Source organism: Leptidea sinapis, chromosome 1 (assembly GCF_905404315.1).
Source record: "Leptidea sinapis chromosome 1, ilLepSina1.1, whole genome shotgun sequence".
In the NCBI taxonomy this organism is placed as follows: domain Eukaryota; kingdom Metazoa; phylum Arthropoda; class Insecta; order Lepidoptera; family Pieridae; genus Leptidea; species Leptidea sinapis.
Genome location: NC_066265.1, coordinates 5,963,188 through 5,991,035, shown reverse-complemented (window position 1 = coordinate 5,991,035; position 27,848 = coordinate 5,963,188). Strand labels below are relative to the sequence as shown.

The window sequence follows — 27,848 nt, the reverse complement described above, 5'->3', positions numbered from 1 at the left end:
AAATAATAATTTATTTGGAAACACTAGACTTAAATATAAGTTTACAATTATTTTCCTTTGCCTTAAAATTTATAGATATAAATAAAAACAATAATGATAACACAGATTATCTTGCCCCAAACTGGGAGAAGCTTGTGCAACGATATATTTAATACAATATATACTTACTTAAGCATACATAAATACATATAATCATCCATGACTCGGAAACAAACATCCATATTCTTATAAAAAAAAATGCACCTATCGGGATTTGAACCCGGGACCTACAGCTCTGTAGGAAGAGTCACTAACCACTGGGCTATACGGTTTGTAGTAGCAGTCGATCGGCTAAGTTATCTGGGATGTAGCCCGGGAGGTGTAGAATTGAATCCTGTATCGTCCATTAATTTTTGTACTAATTAACATTTAATAAATATCCCAGAAGTGAGGGTATTATCTTAAATTAAGTAGGTTAGATACGCTGATCCTAAACTAGGTCGAGACCTGTACTATATACAGGTTTTAAAGCGCAAAAAATATCGAAAAATTTATGCACAATATCAGTCAGTATTCTCTAGAAGTAAAATTTACAAATCATGAAAACATGCATAATTATGTTGATGGTGAGCATGATTCTTTTATCTTATAATGTTTAGTAAATTTTCCATCTCAGAGTAGTACAAACGTGGCAACCATTCATATATGAGTTTTCTTTAATACTTAATTGTTTACTAGAGTAATGAAATGTACTTGAAATGAGTAAATTACTCATTTCAAGTTGACTTTGAAACACCGCACAGAGAAGAATTGAATAAAAATATTTTAATTTGAAGTTCATTCCATAGTCTCGTTAAACGTACGAAAGTTCTTTGAAGACTCGCACCACCTTCAGATTGTGGGTGTGTTTTAGTTCGTGGTGAGAGGGGACCTGTTAGAATCCGGAGGCTGGAATTAGATCAAACACGGAAAGTTACCATCAAATTTTAGCATCCATGGAATATGTTTTGCCTCTTCTTTATTGAACTATAGTATTGCTTTTTTAAAATCGTACACTATGGTACTTGAACTATTATTAAATACTAAAATAACTATAACTGGTTGTGTGTAACCAATGGACGACTTTTTTTCCGGCTAGGCTTTTCGACAAAATTCAATTATTCAAAACATATTTTTATATTTTGTTACAGCGCCCTCTGTTATTTTATTTTATAACGTATAAAATAAGTGTTACAATCTTGTCGATGATACAGAACTTCGTGTGCGTTTGTCAATCGCATTTGACCGTGTTTTTTCGTGATAATTGATCTAAGCGAAGATTGCACGCCTTTTAGCCTTCCCCAATACTTCCTAACTATACGCCCTGAATAATCCATTCTCTTTTCATACCCAGATGACCTCAAGAATTGTTTTTTTATTGAAAAGGAGGACAAACGAGCGTACAGGTCACCTGGTGTTAAGTAATCACCGCCGCCCAATGTAAGCGATTCTTGCAACACCAGAGAAATCACAGGAGCGTTGCCGGACTTTAAGGAAGGCGCACGCGCTTTTTTTGAAGGTACCCATGTCGTATCGTCCCGGAAACACCGCACAAGGAGGTTTTCCACAGCTTTGTAGTACGTGGAAGAAAGCTCCTTGAAAACCGCACTGTGGAGGACCGCCACGCATCCAGATGGTGGGGCTGATATCCTAACTTGTGGCGTTTTGTTTTTTTTTCTCTCTTTAAATATTACTATATCTTTTTAAACCCCTCTTAATATATATGATGTATTTTAGGTATCGTATACCAACTAACCCGATAGACGTTGTTCAGGAAGAAAGGAATTAATTTATTATCTAAAACTGGGACTGTGCGATCTGTCTCTCACTGCCAAACAACTTACAATTATTTCAAATAAACCTGAGGCTAAGGTTACATTTAAAAAGTTTATAGTGAATGAATTAAATGTATGAACTTTCGATGAAATATTAGAAAACATTAAAAAAAGTTGAATGAAATGTGACCAGCAGAAATAGGGGTAAATGTTTATATATTATGTAGATATCACATGTCTCGGTCACTGTCACATAAACGAGCTCTGTGTAATACAACGACCCCCTGACTTGCTAGACACACTAACGACCTTGAAAGCACTTCAAAGGCGACAGGTGCAGAAAGCTACAGTGAAAATCTAAAGTGGAGGAATTGTGGTCCCTTGGGGTGACCTAGGGTACCTACCGTAGGCAAAAACACTATTTAAAATAATAGTAAAAAGAACTCCTTGAGTAGTTTGAGTAAAATTATGGGCCCAAATAACTGTTAATTCTGAGGTTATTAAGAGAATTGTAAAAACCTTATTTAATAAAGGAATGGATATTTTCCCGTTGGAGCTGAGATCGAGCACGTACCGCTGTCACAGAAAAGTGTGGCTATTCATTCACCTTTCTTCAAATTGTGACCAAAATTGTGCTTAAATCTGTTTATTACCCATCATTAATAGTTGATTTTAGTTTCGACTTTCGTCTCACTAACTACAGACATACAATCCAACAGGCAAACTCGATACTAAACATTAAATTTAGCGTTAATGGGAAGCAGTGGGAGGCAGTAGTTGTTTACCAGTGAGAGGCTCCTTTGCACAGGATGCCGGCTAGATTATGGGTACCACAGCGGCCCCTTTTTCTCCCGTAAAGCAGTTATGTGTAAACATTATTCTATTTCGGTCTGAAGGGAGCCGTAGCTAGTGAAATTACTGGGAAAATGAGACTTAGCATGTTATGTCTCGAGGTGACGGGCGCAATTGAAGTGCCGCTCAGAGTTTTGGGGATTTTCAATAAACCTGAGCGGCACTGCATAGTAATGGGCAGGGCGTATCAATTAACATCAGCTCAACGTCCTGCTCGTCTCGTCCCTTATTTTCATAAAATAATTGTTAAAAGCTTATTAGACGAATCAAAGTACCATTGAAATGCTATTGATTTTTAAGTACCCAATACAATAATAACTAATATTATAAAGCTGCAGTGTTTGTTTGTTTGTTTGAACGCGCTAATCTCTGGTACTACTGGTCCGATTTGAATGATTCTTTCAGTGTTGGGTAGTCCATTTATCAAGGAAGGCTATAGGCTATGTTTTTTTTTATTCAAAATTAGGGATTCGTAATAAAATGGCTATTTTGTAACACAAGGTGTAAAATCGAAAACCTATTTTTGCGTGCGCTGCAAAAACTATTGACAATAGAACAAAATGATGTACAGGCTATAATATAGGCAATATTTTATTACTTATAAAACTATCACGTGGATTATACTTTATATGGCAAAACAACGTTTGCCGGGTCAGCTAGTAATAATGATAATATTGAAACATTACATAAACATCAACATCCGCTTAGTATCTGAAACCTGTTCAAAAATTTGATAATTATAATTACATTATCATTATGTAATATAAGTACGTAAGTACACTTAGATACTCTCACTGTTGAAATTAAGAATAATAAACTTTAAGTTTTATTAGACGTAAAGTTAAACTTTATATTGATTTTAAGCATATATTATTTGTCGTGGAAGGGTGTTTATTTTCTAAAAATTGATTCATTTTAAATATGGCATTATATAGGAAACAAATGGCGCTCTGATAGAGAAGAAGCGGCGCATGAAACTTTCCCAGCATTATTTTTTATGCGCTCTTTTTAATAGAATATACAATATTGTACTGTCAAATAATCATAATCTACTCCCAGACTGTCCGATCACTTAGATATTCAGCTGTGGATTAGTATTCATTAGTAGGATTTACGATAGAGCCATTTTTTCATGAAACATTTAAATTTATTTAAAGATAATGCCTACACAGTGGCTGGGACTTTGTTATAAAAGTGTAACCCTTAAAGCTATTATGTATCTTATGAAGCCTACTAGAATTAGTTACAAGCAATCCCTTATTTCTAGTGTTATAATAATGAAAATCACTATTAAGACCAAAAGGTGACCATTTTTGTGAAGGTATATTAAATTTTCATAAATGTACTGACAATGAACAGTTATACTATTTATTTCTTTAAATTTTTTTTTGAGTGACTACTTGAGTTTCTAGCATGAACAGCTCTCTTTTACAGAGCAAACACTATGTTATTATTTTTGGCCTTGGAAATGCTTAATATAAATCAATATGAGTTATTTATTTTCAAAAACTTAATTCCTTTAGAATTTTTTTAGAAACAAAGTAAGTGTTGAAAAGGTACTTCAGAGACCAACACGATGTACGGATTCTTTTAATATGGTGGTAAAGTTTAATATAATTTAATGAAGTGACAAAATTTGATATTATATAATATATATTAGATACTGGTGAGAAATAAACCTTCAGTAATATTTGTCATAAAAGTTTTTAAGCACAAAACACAAAAATAAACCATTTCATTTAAAATAGCATTGGGTCAGTGAAATCTACTCTTATTTTCGTCGTCTTATTATTAAAACAACAAATAAAGAAACACATTCCCTCGTACAGTGTGTGTATACTCTCATATGCATAACAATTAACCAAGCTCATTAGTATTACGCCCCAACCTTTCCGTCTTAACCTCTGCCGTCTCACAAAACTATTGTCTAACCACAATGCGATACAATGTGATGCTCCATCCGGGCTAAGATGTTTACCGGGTTTTGAGAGAACAGAGTGTTTGAATAGACAACATACAAAGGATAATTTAATATTTTTAATCTAATATTTTACAGTTATCGTTAAGACATGTTTTTTTTTAAACCCTTACTAAGATTTGTGTGTTTTTTAGATATACGGAAGCTACTAAAGATATAGAGAGAAAGAAAATGTGTGCTCACACCTCACTCTCTTGCCTCTACATTAATACACGAAACGTAACTCTCTCTCTTTCTGTCTTCACTAACACTTACTTCCTTCTCAATTGCGTTCGCCTCGCCCAATCACATTTTTCGTAACGCTCTCGTCACTCATTCACCAGCTTACTCTACAATTCAAGCATGCGTAAAGAAGTTTAACTTCAATAATATAATAATAATAATGCCATACCATCATGTTCACGAAGCATTACATAAACAATGAATTCAAGCTCTAAAGGTTGATGTATCTACTAAACGATTACTTACATTTATAGAGTTTATTCTTTATTACTCTTTATGAAATACTTGATATTTAAGCCGCTTCTGACATTGAGCATTATTTATATATTTGATGTCATGCCATTGTAAAATACTCTATTGATTGAAAAGAGTGGCCGTTGAGTTACAAGTAAGAGAAGTGAGAACATACAAATGTTCTTCTCAGGAGCTCTACTTTTTCCTAACATATGGTAGATTCAGTAATTAAAAAAACATATTTATTGTGACGATTCAAAAGCCGTTAGTTTTATCTTAATTTAATAAAGTTTATTTGACTTTGAATTTGAATAAAAGATAATTCTCATTAGGCCAGTAATTTCTCTAGCTACGGAGCCTTTCTTACCAAACCATAATAAAGCTTGCACATTACTCATGGACAACGTAAAGACCAATATAAACTCTTTTGCAAAAGAAACGAGCACTTAGGTAAATAACCTATTTCACTGGCATCTTCAGCTTATTTCATAATTCTTAGTAGCTTGTATCATCATAATACTTTAAATAAATAAGCAAAAGTCGTCTCTGTCAGTTTCGTCATTACATTTCGATGGAATTTAACGAAATATGAATCCAGAGTTTAAACAGCTACTATCGTATCTTTTTTTATGGAAAAGGAGGACAAACGAGAGTAAACGAGTTTTTTTTTAATGTATCTCTTTCCACAGCTTTGTAGTACGTGGAAGAAAGCTCAATGAAAACCGCATTGTGGAGGACCTACACATATCCAGATGGTGGGGATGACATCCAAGTTGTGGTGTGTCGTGCGAAGGTGAAATTTGGCGGTTGAAATCAGGTGAAACAGCTTTTCGGAACACTCTTGTGATAAATGCGGTAGAAGACACATAATGAAGCGACGTCTCTACGCAACGCCAGTGATCACAGAGTACTGAGTCCCCGACAATTCGGTCAAATGGATATTGATACTGATACTTGTATCGGTTAATTAAATAAAAAAGCAGGCAAATAAAAATGTAAGTTTTTTTTAACCTAAAAATAAAAAGTAATATGTAATTTAATACCGTTTGTGGCCCCCTCTTGCTCAAATGACAGCTTGTATTCGTCCGGGCATGCTATCGACGCTATTCTTAATTGTTTCTTGTGGAATACGCTCCCAGCACAGCAATAATATTCCTTAGCTCCCTGATGTTTTGCGGAGCGGGCTGCACCGATCTTACTTTACGTTCGTTTTAGAACATTGTGGTCGGGACTTCGAGCTGGCCAATCCAAACGACTAATCCCTACCTCTTGAATATACACTTCCACATCGCCAGAACGGTGAGCGCGAGCGTTATCGTCCATAAAAATCAATTTTTCTCTTAGAACCGTTAATGCGGGTTGTACGTAAGGAATTTGGACCGTACCAGTGTGCATTCAAAGTGCTGTTTTCTATGAAGACTACCTCCGTACGGTCCAATACACTAATCGCTGACCAAAACATAACTGAGCCTCCACCAAAAGGGGTTATTTCTTCAAAGCAAACTTCTCAGGAATTGTGCAACGTGGACTGGGGTAGAGTATTATTCACGGATGATGAAAAACTGTTGTATTTTCGTAAGTGACGTCAAAATTAAAACCGCCCGTTTTTTCTACAAATGAGTTTATTTCGCATGTGTCTTAATTTTACTTCTTAAATTGACACAAGTCACTGTAGAGAATATATATTTTATGTTTCAGTTACGTTGTTTGAAATATATGAAGTCGGTAAAGAATCTATATTCTTCATCTATATAATATCATAAACAAAGACAATTTAATGTAATGTGATTTCCGTAGTGGGAGGCTCCTTTGCACAGGATGCTGGCTAGATTATGCGTATCACAACGGCGCCTATTTCTGCCGTAAAGCATTAATGTGTAAACATTTCTGTGTTTCGGTCTAAAGGGCGCCGTAACTAGTGAAATTACCAGGCAAATTAGATTTAACATCAGAATTTTTGGGCTTTTCAAGAATCCTGAGCGACACTGCATTGTAACGGGCAGGGCGCATCAATTACCATCAGCTGAACGTCCTGCTCGTCTCGTCCCGTATTTTCAAATAAAAATATACAATATTGAATAAAACTAATATATCTTATGCGTATATTGACAGATAAACCCGTTGCTGAATTAATTTAATTGTCCCTTTCTGGGCTCTATTAACAGCTGTACATGTTGTCTGTCAGCCAATAGAAAATTACTTTCATCTATTTAACCAAATTTAATCCACTCGCAATGTCATTTTCACATACTTTCTATTCGTATGCGTTCTCGCGCATACAATCCCGTCATTGAAGCAATGACTATGCATATTGTGTGCTTCTTTATAACCTTTATTATTAAGGGCTTAGGAGTGCTATTACGACCAAATTTTATCGGCATATAACATTTACATTTGTATATTTTTACACATACATCATACATATGTATAAACATCAAATCGTTTGGTGAACGTGTAATTTTTGATGTTACTATTTCTTATAGCCCTGTAAAAGTTGTTACGTTCTTAAGTACTATCTATACTAAACAAATACATGCAAAAAATTTACAAGTGTCGGTGATGGAATAGGTGGAACTGTTGACTCTCACCACATTGGCACTAGATTGTTCATAGTTTGCTATCAAAAGATCTAGAGGTATTTAGGCCACATTACCCGACGCCTTTCCAATAATTTGGACAAACTGATAGGCAAGGTGGACGGCAAAAGACCACGCGGTCGATCACCCAGCCGCTGGTCGGACCAGATCAAGACACTCACTGGCCTACCACTTACGACCGCAATAAGGAAATCCGAGGACTGAAAGGAGTGGAAGACTTTAGTGACCAACTTACATAAACTTTGAAGTACGTTCAGAAATGAAGAACCAACAAGACCTACTGGAGAAACTCAAGTTCACGTATGAGTCGAGTTCTAGTGAGGAAAATAAAAAAATAAAGGTTCCTTATGTGCCTGAGTTTTGAATAGCAAACAGTTATGAAATGTATATTCTTAACTCTTCCTTGTTATATCACATAAATTATAAATCAGTTCCACATAATGTTCTCACAACGAAACTAACGTAACAATATGATTGCGGATTTGCGTCTCAAAACTTGCATATGTGAAGACTTGTTAGGTGAAAACTTTCGAAACTTTTCAACAAAGTTGGTGTCAAAGATCCTATGTTATTTTGTGAAGCATAAAATTTAAATAATAATAATCTGTGATTCACAGAAGTTGCAAGTTACGTATTGCCAAATATTTATCCATACAAAAGTAAAACTGCTTTTAAATAAAACACTTTGAAGGATTAAAACGCGTGTAATTGAGTTTTGAGTTTTTACATTAGTTACAAAATTGACACTGTCCTCATCTTTTTAAACGACGTCAAATAAAAAGGAGGTTCTCAATTCGTCGGTATGTTTTTTTTTATGTTCCTTACCTCAGAACTTTCGACTGTTAGAACCGATTTTGATAATTATTTTTCATTTGAAAGCTGGTGCTTCCTGTATGGTCGGTATCAGCAGGTGTTAAGTTACGCTTGTAACTACATCCATAGTTATAGGTGAGTTGTGCTTGAGTCAATCGCACGACGGTGAGGAGAAGAGAGCGGGTCTGCGGCGGGAAGACACCGATTCCAAAAATAACAATAATTGTAACTAGAATGAGATTAATTAATTATATTGTATAAAAATAAGCAATTATTTTTATACTCTTTATTGTATATTATATCTATTGCTTTTGAAGTCAGTTGTTTTTTTGTAAAAAATTTTTTTCTTTTGCCAAAAATATTCATTTTCTTATTTTGCCAAAACCACCTGTCTATAGCAATTACTACCTCCATTTCAGAGCACGTTTTCAGGGAGACTGCGGTTGACAGAAGTCTAGATCCCCACCTGGCTTCGCTGTAAAAACCTTTAGGGCTATCAGCACAGAGGAGGATTTTAGTCGGTAGGGGGTGTTTACACCCGAGCCCGACATATGGGCCCCGTTTCGGAGTCTTCAATACGTAAATGTATTTTCCTCCTCTCGAAAAAAATATTGACACAAAAAGCATTTATTTTCCCATAATTGATTCCTTTAGAATTCTTTTTGATGTCATTTCTAATATCATAACACTACCTAACACTTCGGAAACAAATAGCGCTCTGAGACAGAAGAAGCGGCGCAAGAAACTCTCCCAATTAGTTTAATTATATATTTAGAAGCATAAATTATATAAAAATTTAATATGCTTCGATATAAATAAAAAATAAAATAAATACATAATGTAATGTAATGTACCGATACTGGTGTTATTGACCTCGTTGAATATCGTTCATCGTAAGACAAGGCTGGTAATGAGATGTCCATATAAAACCTTAACACACCGGACATGAGGCTGTGTTACTAGGTCCCGTCAACAAGCTTTCCTAACAATAAACAATCGGAAAACTACAGCCAAGTGTGAAAAAGCAAACACGATGTACACCGTTAATGGCAGGTGAAAGTGTTGCTTCCTTTTTCTCACAACACAAGATATCTTATGATTGAAGAGTACACGGAAACTCGTGCGTTGGATAAGAACATTAGATCGTTTCACTAATTAGTTTTTATAACTATTGTGGTGTGCGTAATAACGGTTATGCAGTATTTAAGTCTGTCTGAATCATTTGAATAAAGAACACATTAAACCATAATATACATGACAGAGAAATATTGTTTGATTGCAAAAATATAAAATAGAAAATATTAAAAGCGTTATGAACATTTAATGACTTTATTGATCTGTTTTTACTGAATAGGGGCATAGTCAAAATTATCAGGAAAAAATGCTTGCAGGACAGACTTAATATTTACGATATAATATATTTTATCCCTTTCCCTTTAATCATTTTCTGATTTCACTTCACTTCAGACTTGACTTCAGGGGTTAATTGCACAAATTCGCACTTTCAAATCTAGATATCTCAATTAAATTTTCTAATATGCAAATTTTGGGGTTGAGAAGGCTATCAACTGTAAAGAAAATCCTGTAGCTGAAGCCACAATCTGATAGTTGAACAAAGTCATATCAAGACTTATGAATTTTACGTCACTCGAACGGTTGGCTTAATGGAAGAGCGATTGCACGGATTTCATATACCTTCATGGTCTATCCTGTTTTTACTGATGAATGAATCAATGAATGTGTGTAATTTGACATCTGTGTCAGTAATATCTTATTGCTAGTAACCAAAGACAATAGAACCACAAAACAATCAGGGCAGAACGTAAATTGTTCGCAGTTAAATATTTTTACGATCTTTTATTTATAATATTATGTAATCCATATTATGTAGTTATAATATTTTCTCAACACACAATGTTTAATTGAAATAGATAATACAACAAGATATGTGCGAAGGAAGTGATGACTGGTCAATGCGTCTTCAGGGATTTATATATTTTTGCTCTTAATAGTGATTTTCATTATTATAACACTAAAAATAAGGGATTGCTTGTAACTAATTCTAGTAGGCTTCATAAGATACATAATAGCTTTAAGGGTGAATGTATGCACTTCTATAATAAAGTCCCAGCCACTGTTCAGGCATTATCTATAAATTAATATAAAGTTTTTATAAAAAAAATGGCTCTATCGTAAATCCTATTACTCCACAGCTGAATACCTGAATGATTGGACAGCCTAGGACTAGATTGTGTTTATTTTATAGCAATAGAAATGACTGTACAATGTTGTATATTTTTCTTGAAAAGAGCGCAAAAAAATGCTGGGAGAGTTTCTTGCTTCGCTTCTTCTCTCTCAGAGCGCCATTTGTTTCCGAAGCGGTAGTAGTATCTAGTAGTTATTAGAAATGACATCAAAAAGAATTCTAAAGGAATCAATTTTGAGAAAATAAATGCCTTTTATGTCTTTTTATAATATACTAATTTAAATTATTAGATAAAATATATAAGTGCTCGTTTATCTGACCTTTATTTATTAACAGTGTATGCTTATGATACATCTACTGCAGACGTAACTTACGTTTTGAGTTTTTTTTTTATGATTAATCACTTCTTTTTCACAAGTACGTAAAACATTTGAGTAGCTTTGGTGCATCACTTTACAAACATTGTATAAAATATAATCTAAAAACTGTTAATATAGATTTAAAAGAGGGCCAAAGAATTTCTTGCCGCTTCTTCTCCTTGAGGCTAAACTTTACCGAAGTGATGGTACAAAGTTTGACATTCATAATCATTTTGACCTATTTGGATAAATGATTTTTATTTCTTACTTTCATACTGCTTTTTAGTAGATAAAAATTAATTGTTTGCAAACAGGGACTTAAATTTCTTGATTGTTTTTATGGCACAACTTTTTGCGAACATGCAAAGGATATTTGTGAGGATTGAAAATTTTTTAAGAGAAGGACAAACGAGCTCACAAGCACTCTCGAATCACAACGGCGTTGCCGACCTTTAATGAATTCTAAATTCGAAAACACAGCGGGCGAGGATCCAACAGTGCGCACCATGGTAACAGTCAACCGTTGCCATAATCGCAATCTTTAATTTGCAAACAGTGCGAAATATTTTAATGCTACTTTTCGCATTAATTCAATAACCGATTTACAGAAAAGAATTTTTCAAGTAATCTATGGGATGACTATTGCCATTTTAACTCGGTATGAAAGTTATAGGCAAGCCTTTTCTATATGCAGTTAGAAATGATGATTGACAGAAGTGATTGACGGGTGAAATAAGAAATTGATTCCAAACAATCAGATAAGAGATCGCACTGTGCCCTAGATGAGGGAATGTGAACCATATTACAATTTTTTTCGTCCTGTTATGCAGTCTTCTCGATGTAATATTATACATCCTGAAATTCCCTGTAAATGTAGGAGATGTAGGAGGAGAGATTTTTAGAGGAAGCAGGACTTCCTGAGCTTTATTCAATTTGTATATTATAAAAAATAGCGTTTTTTAAATATTTTTTTAATTTTTCGAACTGCGTGTATTTTTGTTTCATAATCAAAGAAATAATAAAGCTGTGGTGTTTAAACACTGTCACTGCCTTTAAATATATAATATTCGTGTAAACCGTACAAATATTCCACTTTACCCTGACATTAGCTAAATTGTGGTGACACTTCAGTTAAAGCCACGATAGAAAAAATTTAATAGAGATCGCATTATAAAAGCGGCCTTATGCCAATATTTGTTTATTTACACCAAGCTTTATTGTAAAAGGAGTAAATAATAACATTGAGTATGTCAACCTCGTTACACATGACTTCTTGTAACCAGATCCTGATGGCCGTTGGTCACCCTTCACTTACTGGTGTGACTTACAATGAGCAAGCTGGTCAAGAGGACATTGCATCTGATATACGTACGACATACGATATATTTGCAATAAAATATAATACTTGTTTACAAATACATTGGAATGCTTTTCACGATGAATACGAGAATGAAAACTGGACTCATAAAATTGTTGATACTTGCTTTTATCTTGATTTAAGTTACAAAGTTATGGAGTTATTATTATTATGTTTAAAAAAGGTTTCGTTTTTACTATATACGGACCGTTTATTGCCTGGTAGCACAAGAAATAGAACCGTTTTCTCTCACCACACTGCCCACGGTTAAACGTATAAAATTCAAGTTGAAATCTTTTAAAAATATTTTAAAACCGAAGAGTAATTTTATGTTATTGCTGATACTTGATAAACGTCATGAACCTAGGTCAGTTTGTAAAGAGGCTTTCAAGTGGGGAGAGGAAATGATAAGAAACTCCCTATGGTAAATAAATATATTTATTTTGATTTTATTCTAACAAGAATCATAAAATCTATACAGTGATTCGCTTTGTGCTTAATTACTAGATGCTAACTTATCTACAAATATTATAAATAATTTTGAATCTTATATAAAGGTGAAAAGGATTAAATGTGGGTTTATTGTTATAAGTATTGCGATTCATTTCTCTTAATAATGATAAGCTTTATTTTCGTCCCAATTACAGAAGGGTTCAATACTAAAACTAAAAAAAATTAATACAGGCTCTTGCTTAGTTTAGGCTCCAGTCTCTCGCTCCCTCTCTTGCCTCTCTAGGTAATTTATTAGAGGAACCCAAGCATTAACGAAAGTGATTCACACTATATTTTATAGCCCAATCTGTCTTATCATATTGTGTTGTTGCATGGGGTACAGCAGACCTTCTGCGCCTTGAAAGAACGCAAAGAGCAGTTAGCTTAAGGTATGACCTTAAACGGACGCCAATAAGCCTATTAGATTCCTTACAGTTGACTTGTATGCTCTTTTGAAAGTATATTCAATAAGAAAACTTTTTGATCATGGTACTATTTTACGTAAGCACAGTCATATCTCTTATGTCGTTTTTCACATATGTAAAAGGAGAACTGACAAAGTCTGCAAGACGGAACAATCAAGATTAGATATAGTACGCCGTCATTTTGACTATCTTAGTCTGATGTTATATAATAAAACTAGTGGACCCAACAGACGTTGTCCTGTACACACGTCTTAAATTTGAAAAATCGGTCCAGCCGTTAGGAGGAGTTCATTAACATACACATGAGCAGGAGAATTATATTATATGAACGGAATTGAGGATCTAAACCAATCTCAAATTCACTGAAACAAACAAAAAAATCATCAAAATCGGTCCAGCCGTTTAGGAGGTAGTTTAATTATGAATCTAAACCATTCTCGAATCCACCTGAAGACACACACCAATTTCAAATTCACTGGAACACACAAAAATATCATCAAAATCGGTCCAGCCGTCTAGGAGGAGTTCAGTGACATACACACGCACACAAGAAATATATATATATATATAAAGATAAACAAAATCCTTAATTTATACCCTTTGACATACAATGACTGTAAAAACAAACGTTCTAAATGGATTCTTTATCCACCAAACCCACATATCCTACACACCTATACATACACACACACATCACACACACACATCCACGCTTAGTTTTAGTATTCTTGTATAGTATTCCATTTATTATTAAGCATATATATATATATATATATATATATTTTAGTAAGCATAAGCATAATCAAAATTGTCTGGAGTCTGGGCGCTGATAACTGCGATACAGTCCGAGAGTAATGCGGCTGTCAACGTAATAATGTAATTAATTATGTATGCTTTTTACCTTTAATAAAGATTTATCATTATTATAATAGCCTTAACAATATTCAATAAATTCAAATTCAAATCCAAATCTTTTTATTCAAAATAGGATGTGACATCACTTATTGAAATTCAAAAAAAATACCACCCATTCCAAAATGTATGCCTCAGGCCTGAGAAGAATGGGCGCATCAAACTCAGCGGGCTTTTAAAGCTAAGTAATATTCTGTAAATCACTGTTTATATTCATATATTTAGCACCAAATATATTAAACTACATGTATGTTATGAGCATGTCACGACTTAAGTCTAATAATAATACTGAATATGGTGTGGCAATAACGGAGCCGGAACTTAAAACTTGATTTATTTATCTTGATAACAAAGTCCGTTTTATATGACCTTTCAAAAAGTTTTCTCACTGTACCCTAACCTATGCTATCATTTTTAACTAAGATCATTTATAGTCTAGATAGACTATGACAGCTGTGAAAACGTCTAAAAAGATGAGTTTAGAGTTAACCTCTATTTTGAGCGAATCTCGCACACTAACACAATGTGTCATACAAATCGCGAGTGTAAAACGTAGCTTGTCACGCGCACTAAAGTATTAAACCTGGCCTATGTTGTCTAACAGCTAGACACTCTATCTAGACGTATAAATTATCTAAGCTATGTAGATCATTATAAAACCTAGGCACTTTAGTAGTACTTTTTAGTTGGCAAGTATTTTGATCACCTGATGGTACTACATTTCAGCCATCTATGCTCAATTGCAACATCAGAGAATAATACATTAGCAATGGCGACCTTTAAGAATTAATTCTTAGCGCTTATTTCTTGGATGATTATCCCTTATTTTGGATGTATATGGAACAACTTTTATTATAAATACTTACGTTAAAAAGCAGGTAGTTGAAGACCAGAACCTCGCCAAACAGCTCATACTGTAGGAGGAAGGATCTAACGGGCAAGTGGCTCAAATGTGGGTTATTAAAAATCAAACTCCGTCGACTTCCATAATTCCAGAGGCAAAAGATGCTTTGTACACGCTAAGGATAGAAGTATTGGGATCTTATAGCTTGTAGGTCCCTGAGTGGAATCGGAAAGATAAAATATTATGTATGTTTAAAGATCTTTTGAATGAGCTTTAAGTTAAGTATTCCAAAAATTCAATTTGCCAAGCATTATAATGCATATAGACGTTGCTTCATTGTGTGCCATATAACGCCTTTATGGCGAGGAGTATTGCGAAGAGCTGTTTTACCTGATTCCTGTCACTGAATTCCACCATGGTACGATACGCTATAATCTTGGATATAATTATCACCATCTAGATGTTTGCTGTTCCACTACAGTGTCATTATCGAGGAACCTTTGTCACGTCCTGCCAATATTTTGATCGTTTTCCTTGCGCAGTTCTTCCAACACAATACTGCATGGATACATTAAAAAAGTGCATACACCTTACTTAAAATCCGGCAATACTCCTCGTGTAACCAACGATGATTACTTAACGTAATTTGATTCGTACGACGATTTGTACCCCGTTCCATTCCAATTGAAAAAAAATGCTTGCCTATTTCCAATAATAATTTCACAACATTATAAAATCATAATAATATTCGCAGTTGTACAATGACCTCGTTCAGAATTACAATAGTGCGTAATACCACCAAATCTAACGGTTTCTTGAGCTAAAAATGTTTAATATGTAAATCACGAATCATGATTTCACACGTGACTTTAAGAATCACCAAAGCAACATTTAGACACATCTCGAAGATATATGGCAACTGTTTATTGAAATACCACCATACCACGTGACAACAAGTAGTGTCTACTTGAGAAGGACCTTGGACGGTCTAGTAGACTATTCCTTGAGCAGCTGTACGGTTACTCGGATGGTTGGGTCAGTTGGTAAGAGAAAATTTGTTTCTTTCTCTTTTTTTTCTTTAATGAAAATAAGGGACGAGACGAGCAGGACGTTTATGCTGACGGTAATTGATACGCCCAATACAATGCAGTGCCGCTCAAGATTATTGAATAACACAAAAATTCTGAGCGGCACTACAACTGCGCTCGTCACCTTGAGACGTAAGATGTCAAGTCTCATTTGCACAGTTTACTAGCTACGGCGCCCTTCAGACCGAAACACAGTAATGCTTACACATTACTGCTACACAGCAGAATGAGGCCACGTTGTAGTACCAATAATCTAGCCGGCATCCGGTGCAAAGGAGCCTCCCACTGGTTAAGCTTACGCTTGGCTATGTGATAGCCTTCTACATGGGCTAATAATTTAGGGTAAACAGCATTTTTTGTATAAAATAGTACCACAAACTCTGAAAAGTGTTCCGTGGTATATATTTGTAACGGCTAGTTTCGGTTAGGTGCGATCGCAAACTCATCTCACTCACCCTGACCAAGGACCCCCTATTGGTCCGGAACTATTTAGTACCTACACCAACTGAACGTGAATTTGACTACTTCCAATTTATTGTTGATAATGTCTTATAAAAGGAACAATATAATATATTCGGTACATACACCAAAATAATATTTTTTTAAATTTTTGTCTGTCTGTCTGTCTGTTTGTTCCACCTTATCTCTGAAATGGCTGGACCGATTATGACGGGACTTTTATTGGCAGGTAGCTGATGTAATAAGAAGTAAGTGAGGCTACGTTTATTTTAGAAAAATTCTTTTATTTTAGAAAAATAAAGTAATGTTGGAATGTCCAAAAAACGGTCTAACTCTGTAAATAATTTATATGGCAAAACAACGTTTGCCGGGTCAGCTAGTATTATATATACCTACTAATATTATAAAGAGGAAACATTTGATTGTTTGTTTGTTTACATTGAATAGGCTCCGCAACTACTGAACCGATTTGAAAAATTTTTTCACTGTTCGGAAGCTACATTATCCCCGGGTGTTATACGCTATATTACATTTTGAAAAAATTAGGGATGCCTACTTAAAGTCCAGTAATATAACCCAAGGTGTAAAAATAAGTACGATGTTGCGGGGAATCAGCTAGTTATATATACATCCAGTGTCCTAATGTTTGTTTCCAGTTGACTCCTAAACTAATGAACGGATTTTGATGGGGTTTACTTCATGGAGTGCAGATTAATCCAACTTGAGAGATAGGATTGTTTTTATTTCAATTTGGGACCCATAATTATTATATTTCTAATATTTGTTTTGTATGGATATATTTTTTATGAGAGAAATTATTGACGCACGGTTTGACAGTTGTGCTATGAAACAATTTGATAATAACAACAGGAAGCATATTTTCGTAAAGAATTCTTGATGTTATGAAATATTATTGAAAAATTATTAAAAAACAGTAATTTATTTTATTATGTACAGAACAACGTCTGTGGAGTCAGCTATTATATAGATAAAACATTTAAAACTATAAGTTCCTTGTTTCCAGAAACCACAGAGAATAATTATTGTTTTGTATGGCGGAAACAAAGAAATTGCATAATAACGCTTTGTTAGCACTGTAAGTTATACAGACAATAGTCATATGTTAGCAATAGCAGAAACATAGTTAATATTCATCTATTGTTAATTAAATAATATATTCTGAGTTTTTTAGGAACAGAAGGAGCGTAGCGGCGGATGTTACGTTATCAGCTCTGCCAGTCATGTCATATGGAACTGGAAATACCGTGCTAAGAAGTTCATTCCACAATATTGTGACGTGCGTGTGGTGTCGCACGAGAGTAGCACCTCCCGTCTCCTCTCGTGAGTGTCGTAAGAGAGATACAAAGAAAGAAGGATGGGCAGAAGCATATATCCGAGAAGCACCAACATCTACTGCGGTCGCCAACCCGCCTGCCAAGCATGACAATTATTGGGAAAAATCCCCCCAAAATGGGGGAGGCCTTCGTCCAGCAATGGATGTCTTCCGGCTGATATGATTGTAGTGCGTGGAAGAAAGTTCTATAATAACCGCGCTTAAATGGAACGCTACGCAATCATATACTGGGGGACGCCATTTTAGTCAGTGCCGTGATGCAATGATGGAAATTAGATGAAACACTGCTTTGGAATACATGAAATTGTTGAACACAAACAATAAAGTGACGTCACTACGCAATGCAAGTAACGGAGCCCTTACAGAGTAATATTCGAGTAGCTCCGCTTAGCTCACGATCGAAGTTTTAAGGTTATACTAGGGTGTCCAAGCATATATCAGAACAAACCTCCATATATGGTGGCTAGCAATAATTTTCACTAGGTTTTTATTTAAATTGTATGTGGATAAATTATATTTTCAACTGAATGTAAAAATAATATACTATATTTCAAAATCATTCAAAACCCTACACTTAAAAAAAAAGAAAAAACATGTTTAAACTTTATAACTCTTAAGTGAATTTGTGGCTTTTTAAGGTACCGTATTCAAGATCTCGTTTAGCCTCCCTAGTATTTCATAAAAAATAGCAATTCCTTCTGGGCCGGTCTTCTTATCAATGAAAATGCATTTCTTAGCTATTGTAGTTCGTTTCATTTTCTTCAACGAGAATCTCTGAGCAGTTAAATGTTTTAATTATTTTTGTCTTAGTCACTCGTATATTTTTTCTCTAACTTGCAACTCAAAGCACGTTTGATGGCAATGATCAAGGAATGTTATTGACCCGAGTCGAAACCGACCGATTTTCCACTTCGAGAGCCGTTTCAAAAAGCATCTGTCGGAGCTGTTATTGAATAACCTCTATTGCGGTTAGCATAGGGGCTATTTTGATTTATCTTGTTTAAAAATTTGTTTCGCATCGGAGGCTGGTGAAATTATTATTGTTTAATATAATTACTTAGTTACTGTTAAACTTTCTGATGACTTAAGTTGTCTAATTGGTCTGTTTTGTAGCATCACAATAGAGTCGATGAGAATTGTAATAATTAAATTATGTATTTAGCGTCTTACAACAAACACTTTGGGTAACTTTTACATACTTCATAATTACAAAGTACTCCAAGTTATAAGTTACTTTGTTACTCAGCCGAATTTAAAATTTCGTTACATTCTTTGTGTTAAAACCAGATGTGCCCTATCATTTTCATGATTCATCCATAAACTTAGTATGCTAGTGTAATAGATAAACCCTGTGAGTGAGATAACTATCCTTACACAAAAACCTAAGTGTGAGAAAGAGACGGAATAGAAGGACCATGAAACGGTTTTTAAACAATTTAGTGTCCATTAGTCTCCTGTCAAATTGGACTTAGAAGCCATAGAAGAATTCGCAAATTTGGTGATATTTCATTATTTGTGTCTCGGTAATCAAACCAAGGCAAGTATATGACTTTAGTAATGGGCTTGATTTATTAATATATAAAAGAAATAAGAGTTTATCAAACTATTGGACAAAAAAAGGTAGGAATCGCATTTACAAAGCCGCGAATATAAAACTAAGCTTTAAGTTCCCCACGGATAAACCTTACAAATAGTTTTTTGTGTGTGACTTTATTTGTATTTTCTCTGTAATCCTTTTTTATTGTGAGTCGCTAACGGTTTTCACGTATTGTAAAGAACCCCCTGGAGTTTCCACGGATCCTAAAGGTGTAAACTATCATCACTTAGTTGGTGATGGACTATAATCACATTGAAGGTTCATTGATGGGTAAACAATGTCCAAAAATAAAACTAACCCATAAACCTCCATCAGCGTACACGGCTTATAAGCTATGTATATTCTCTTTTTCCACACCATTGGACAAGAAATCAAGACATGTAGGTATCATAAGTACAGAATTAGAGTGCAACAATCTCAAATACAATACTTTTTATTTAAACCCTAACACAAGTAAAACGTTTAATTTAGAAAATTATAATAAGCTAGCCACAAATAACGAAAGTGTATGATAAACAAAAATTTTGTTAAGAACTCGGAAAATCGGCTCAATTCGACCGTATTCATATAATTTTGCTGAATATCCCAAGGGAAACACCCACTCTATTAACTAATACAAAAGTTTAATTCAATAAAGTTGTTTACTATTATCGCAAATAGCAGAGCCGGTGTAATATATAATCCATCTTCATTGGACAGCCTCATCAGATAGATTTAATTGAGTTATGTAACTCAAGCGGTCGTCGCTGGAAACATCGAAAAACAACATAACGACCTGTACAGGTGTCGCTAAATGTTAGTTAAATCAAAAATCGTTTTGATATTTTTATTTCGTTGCAATTTGTAAAATGGATCAACGCAGTTGCACGCCACAGTGGCTCTGATTGCATAAGGCGTTATACAGACTGTTGGCCAATATTAAAAACTTGCAGTACAAAACATTGTAGCCCCATTCTTCTTTTAAATTTTTAATCATTTTGTAAGTATAGTTTAGATTGTGTGTCTTGAATGTCATTAACTCTATATTATATAAAAACTGTCTTCTTTTAACCGACTTCAAAAAAAGGGGGTTCTCAATTCGTTTTTTTTATGTTTGTTACCTCAAAACTTTCGACTGGGTGAACCGATTTTGATGATTATTTTTTTATTTGAAAGCTTTGCTTCCCTTATAATTTGGTCCAGACCTGAGATCTTTGAGAAAAACATAAAAGTCTTAAATTTGCTATGCGTATGTGGATGATATATTTACCAATAACTCAATATCGCGCCATTTTTTTATGAAACGTGCATGTCACAGGTTTGACATGGAAACAAAAGCTTGTTATGCTTACTACTCTGCTATGCCAGCTGCGTTAGTAAGTCTATTGTTGCTCGAATACATGAGTTGCGTTAAACTCAATTAAAAAAAAAATTGTTAAAAATGTTTGAATAGTAAAGGTATAAAACTATAGCATAAATATTAGTGGAATGGAAAAGAAAGAAAAAGAAGTCTGCTCAATTTCTTGCCTATTATTTTCAGGTTTGAGTAATATTATATATATATAAATATTCATCTCATAGGCTGGCTTTCAGTAAGTGACATAAAAATCCTGTTTTGAAAAAAATATATGCTTATTTGAATTTCAAAAACATAACTTCATAGGTGAAAAATATAAAACAACTTTCAAACGGTTTTAACGTAATATGGCCCTTTACCTAAAGGACAATGTGTAAGTAACTTCCACATTACAGACCACTATCTAGTTGTTGCTATGAATATGTACAGACTACAAAATAACAAGACTATTAAAAAGTCATCTGTCCGTGCTTTGTAGCAGTAATGTTTCGGCGTGTTTTAAACGATTATTTAATAGTTAATGCATCACTAGATGACACAAAAATTACTTCCGATGTGGCTTTCTATTTCATTTCTGTTTATGATGATAGACGCAAGTAAAGAGTCTTACAGACATAGCACGAGTGCTGATGCGTGGGAACAGTGATCTGAATTAATGTGTTTTTAATTTCGAAACGAAAATAAGACTTGTAGTGTTGTAGCAATGTATCACTGACTTATAAATGCTTTCCAAATATAAAAAAAATTACAATATCCATCGCCTAAAGAATTTTAATTTTGTTTTTTTTTTATTTTGTAGTACGTGTAGTTTGAAAACAGCACAATGCATCTTTGAACTTGTATAAATAGTAAAATGTCATCGCAAGATATTATTAGTTGGTACTTTGTAACTACTTGTATAGTTAAAACAGAGAGAAGCAATATATGCCAATATTTATGCTTCGGTGGTCGAATGAAAGGGCTGAATTTTTATATTTCTAATATCATGGCTTTATGAGAATTGTGTCTATTTTTTTCTGATTCAAACAATGATTATTTTAGTAAATGTTGTTTTACAACCCTTTCAGTATATTTTCACTACATCTCTTCAGAAAAACTAACCGAGTTATACTAGAAATATCAAACCTTACCAGAACATAATATGAAGAGAAATTGTCCATTTACATCAAACATAAAATTATAATTAAATTTATATACAATATTATATCTTATATATTGTAAACATTTATTATAATGCATAATGGTCGCGGCTGTAATATACAATTGTGTCAGGGGCGATAATCGCTTGCGCAACAAAGCATAGTGCTGTAGAAACGTTTATATCGTTCCCATAGTGAATGCAAGCCATTATAAACTAATTGAACAACAGAGAAATACGCATTATAAATGCTATTATTGGATGTGGCATTGTGATCTTCAGAAGGGCGAGTCTTATTTAATCGTATATTACCACAAAGGATAAGCATTAAAGCTAGCGGTTTTTGTTTTTGTAACACTCACTGTGTTACAAAAACTTTTACAGTTAGTATCCGACCAACTTAATTATTTCTTGTTATTAAATAGCTTCTAAGTTTATGTAAGCGATAGATATAACGAAAGATTTTTGTGTATATTATTTAATAATTGAGTTTATTTTTTTGCTTTTTTGTCTTTGATGGCAAGATTATTTGTTACATTAACAAACCATACCGAATAGAAGATATTGTATGAAAATCTTTGTATTTAATTAAAGGGTTGCTTTAACCAGAAAATTACATGTAGACGAAAATTCAAAGGAGTTTGTTACTACCTGAATATAAAACTTTTTGATTTGTGTTTGTTAGGATGTTCCAAGTAAATTTTTTTTAATTAGAAAATCTGGTTGAGATTTTTAACAAATTCCTTACATTAAACTATTAAGTAGACACAAAACAATTTGAAGTTTATCACAAGAACATTCTAAAATCACAAAAACAACTGCAATATTGTGTAACGTGTGTTACAAATCACAACGCGTTTACTCGGTCAAGTGGACACAAGGCCACATCCAATTTGTTTACAACATCCTCGACATCTCGCTAAAAGAAATCTCACGCACGCGACGTTTTCACATACGCTGTGTCTATAAATGTACTTGGTAAATGCTTTCTTGTACTTCGCCTACATTCGCCGTTCAATGCTTCTCGGTAACGTGATGGGCAAACCGCTTTAATTGCTCGAGAGATTGATGAACTGTTAAATGGAAAGCGAGAAACATAATATTACTCTTTACTAGTAAATAAATGAGGACTGGCACGATACTTCATTAAAATATAGCAATGTTTTAATTGAACATTAACAGATGGATGTGTTAGATTTTATTTTTATTAGTGTTATTGTATGTTAAATGACTAATAAAAATTTAATTATTAAAGATAAGTTATAAATTAAAATTGATTAATTTCACACGTCATGGCTACTTATCAATGTAGGACATAATATTATGATTTTTTGTTTGATTTTACATAATTATTCCATTTTTGAAGAGAACAAGAACTGTTCTTGCGATTTTTAAGAGTACAAGTCAATAAAAAAATATATTTATTAATATTTTTATTTAAATTGTCCATTAGTTTATTACTAGCCAGTAAATACGGAATCTTATTCAACGTCACAAACGCTATTACCTATTTTCAGGATCCTGTGGTTGAGTTAATGTTATCTGATTAAGATTATATGAAATTCTTGGAATAAAAGAAATACCAATCGAATCGTAAACCTCCTCTTTTTCGAAGTGGGTTAAAAAACAGTTTACCAGTGGGAGGCTCCTCTGCACAGGATGGCGGCTAGATTATGGGTACCACAACAGTGCCTATTTCTGCCGTGAAGCAGTAATGTGTAAACATAACTGTGTTTCGGTCTGAAGGGTATGGTAGCTAGTGAAATTACTGGGCAAATGAGACTTAACATCTTGTATCGAGGTGTCGAAATTGTATTGCCGCTGAGAATTTTTGGGTATTTTCAATAATCCTGAGGGGCACTGTATTGTAATGGGAAGGGCGTATCAATTACCATCAGCTGAACGCCTTGCTCGTCTCGTCCCGTATTTTCATAAAAAAAAAAACAAGATATCCCAGTGGCACTATTCTATAAGATATCATATGACATATTATATATGTAATTCTTCTGTACGGGTGTTGACAGTGATCGGCTGGACCAATTTGAATAATTTTTTTGTGTATGTTCCAGTGTAATTGAGAATGGTTGAGATTCTCAATTCTGTCCATATATAAATAAATCTCCTGCCCATGTGTATCAATGGCTGGACCTTTCAAATTGACAACGTCTGTCGGATCCGCTAGTATAGTATATATTGTCTTAGAAGGTTCTAGTTGTGTATAAGGCACTAACAATCACTTGTCACATCAACAAAATATTCGCCACAATTCCCTGTTACCACAATAATTACCTATGGCATCATTATTGTTTAATATGCGAAAGAAAACCGCCGCCAGACCTATGTCTTACCGCCATATGTTATTTTGATTGGCATTACGAAATTACTGCTGTAGATCGTGGTTACACCTCGGTGTTGATTTAATTATTCAAATTTAAATTCAAATATTTTTATTCAAAATAGGATGTGACATTACTTATTGAAAGTCAAAAAACTACCATCCATTCCAAAATGAATGCCTCAGACCTGAGAAGAAAGGGCGCAACGAACTCAGCGGGCTTTTTTTTCATCTAATAAATATGTTTACAAAGTAATATTGTAAAATTAAACTTATTATTTAATAGCCTGAGGTCGGTCACTCCATTCCCAATCTATGGTATCATATTATTATATTGCCATAACCATTATTATAACATGATAGTGTGGCCGTACAGTCACAATGCATTACTTCACCCACAACTCACAGATCTCTTCCGATTGACAATACTACAACGTGATGACAATTAAAATATTTTTTATCATAAATTTTACAGCAGTCACTCCAAAAATGATACTTATGACGTCGAGCTAAGGTTCAGATTGTCTATTCACATAAAGCTAGTATTGTGAATACTGGAGTCGTAAGAGGACATTGGCCTTGTTACCTTTCACACCAACAGGTGTTCACTGGTCTATTGAACTTTGAAGTCCCTCAACACTGGTATTCTCTTTCTCTACTACTTGCCTGCAGTCTGTCACCTTAATGACGTCTATATATATGAACCAAAATTTTTTAGTAATTCAATATAATTTAGTTTTTGAATTGAAATCTGAGCCTTGTATTTTGAGGGTGTTGAATGATCTTGGCTGTGTAATGCTTAGTAAAAGGGGTTCTACATTTTTTTAATGACAATTAGGGACGAGACGAGCAGGACGTTCAGCTGATAGAAATTAATACGCCCGGCCCATTACAATGCAGTTGCAACCCAAAAATTCTGAGCGGCACGACAACTGCGCTCGTCACCTTGAGACATAAGTTGTATAATTGTTGTATAATTTCACAAGCTGCGGCGCCCTTCAGACCGAAACAGAGTAACGCTTACACATTACTGCTTCTCGGCAGATATAGGAGTAGTTGTGGTTCCTATAATCTAGCCGACATCCTGTGCAAAGAAACCTCCCACTGGTCCCATGTGATAATGGGACCTATAACGATATCGTGTTTCAGATAGTTTCATACGTTTTACAACACAATTATCGTCAACGATGTTGTATCGATATCGGTTGACGACACAATGCATAATTCATTCGCAAATATTATGCATCCCGTATAGACGTTCGCCTTGGTCTGAGCAACTAAAATCTAAAAATTACATAACATTAAAAAAAACTTTTAGATATTATTTTTAATTATAATGTTCTTGTATTGCGTGTGCTTAAAATTCGCTTGGAGGCAAATCGACATAACTACAGCTGCCAAATTGTTATCAGTAGTGTTCATCTTTGTAATTACACGTATCTCATAATAGAAACATTAAAGCAGTTTTAATCTGTTTGTATATCTAATATACAGTTACAAGTCTAGTAGAAGGCGGTCATCATAGACCTAAGCTATTAAATGAAGCACCTGATATTCAAGAAACTGTTAATTCAATACGATAAATTAAAAAGACTGGAGCAAAGAGTTACACTGTCAGTTAATTATGCCAACATTCATCTAATAACCTAAACGGCGATAAACTAGCAACAACTGAAACTATCCCCCTTATTCATAATAGTCTGCTAACTTAAAGCATTGCTAATTCTCATTCTGTCTTCTTCTATTGACCTAAGTCAGAATGACACAAAACACTCCTAAGCGGCTGTTTAAAGTTAGCGGACTATTATGAATAAGGGGGTATATCTGTACCCCCATCCTAATCACAATTTGTTGATTCTCGTTAAAATTTACTAATACTAAACGTTTTAAAAGAAGATAGTTCATTTGAAAGCTCTATTAGTTCTCAATATCAGATTGACATTGGTAATTGTGGTTTGTGTTTTAGTGTGAGTGATTATGGGTACCACAACGGCGCCTATTTCTGCCGTGAAGCAGTAAAGTTTTTTTTGTATGAAATAGGAGGACAAACGAGCGTACGGGTCACCTGTTGTTAAGTGATCACCGCCGCCCACAATCTCTTGCAACACCAGAGGAATCACAGGAGCGTTGCCGGCCTTTAAGGAAGGTGTAAGCATTTCTGTGTTTCGGTCTGAAGGTCGACGTAGCTAGTGAAACTACTGGGCAAATGAGATTCAACATCTTATGTCTCACTCTCAAGGTGACGAGCGCAGGTGTAATGCCGCTCAGAATTTTTAGGGATTTTTCAAGAATCCTGAGCGGTCCTGCTCGTCTCGTCCCTTATTTTCATAGAATAAAAATGTTTGAAAAACTACAAGTGGTAATTTTAAACAAAAAATTTTTAGTGGAAGCTAGTATCTATGTTTTCCCTGATAGCAAATAATTACCAACACTGTTAAAACCTAGCAATTTAACTCAAGAACAAAATCCATACATTTGCCCTATAACCTTATCGATCTAGCAACAACATCAACGTTCCACAGTTGCATTACATTGTACGGTAATAAATACATAAGAAATACCGCGTGTAAGACTGTGACTTAGCTAAAGCAGATTAAAAAAATAATTTTAAAACTGTTAATCGTTAATATCACAGTGTTAAAAATCAGAAACGTCATTCTAATCCTTTACACTTCTACGCCAGTCATATCAAAGGATCGAAACAGCCATACAGATGGCGAAACTACACTTGCATGTGATTATAGAATCCCTTCTTTAAAATAAGATAATAACTATGCAAAAATCATTAATTGTTGCAAACAATATGAAACTCGAAACAGGAGAGTTCATAATATATAAGGCTATAGGCGTCTATAATATATGTAGACATGACCATGTTGAAACGGTAACATTATGCTCACGTAACTTGTGCTCAGTAATTACAGTGACGACAATGCAAGTGATACCGTTACGACATTTATCTCTGATGCATTCGCTTCCAACGCGTTGCTCTATAATATAAACATTAAGTAGGATTTAATAGTGTACGAAAATTCTCATCTGTACATATTTAGGAATTTGAGCATATACAGTTTTATCTGCGTAGCATTAGCGTACAAAACAACTAAACTGACAATCACCTTTTAAAATTTAGTCAAAAATATTGCGAGCGGCGTTGTATACACGTATACATTAACTTCTACAGATAACATAATATATATATCATTCAAATTAACACCCGATTTCGTGGCAGTCATTATAATTTGATTTAGAGTTTGACTATGGTGCGAAAGAGACGGACGCGAACACGAGGCAAGAACATTCTATCTTAGCAATTGAAATGTAATTATTTAGCAAAATGATTAAAAACGTCAAATTATTTGCACAATTGCGTTAATTTAATGGGGCATTTACCTAAAATACGACACACCATTCTTTTTAAGTTTGGATATTATTTTTTGCTGTTATTTGGTCAGTT

The 27,848-nt window shown here is 34.2% G+C and overlaps 1 protein-coding gene across 2 annotated transcripts in view; it reads right to left on the bottom strand.

Moving 5' to 3' along the window:
- Positions 1-27,848, bottom strand: part of LOC126968290 (uncharacterized) — a 185,772-nt gene that overhangs the window by 133,269 nt on the left and 24,655 nt on the right. The gene's annotated exons all lie outside the window — the stretch shown is intronic.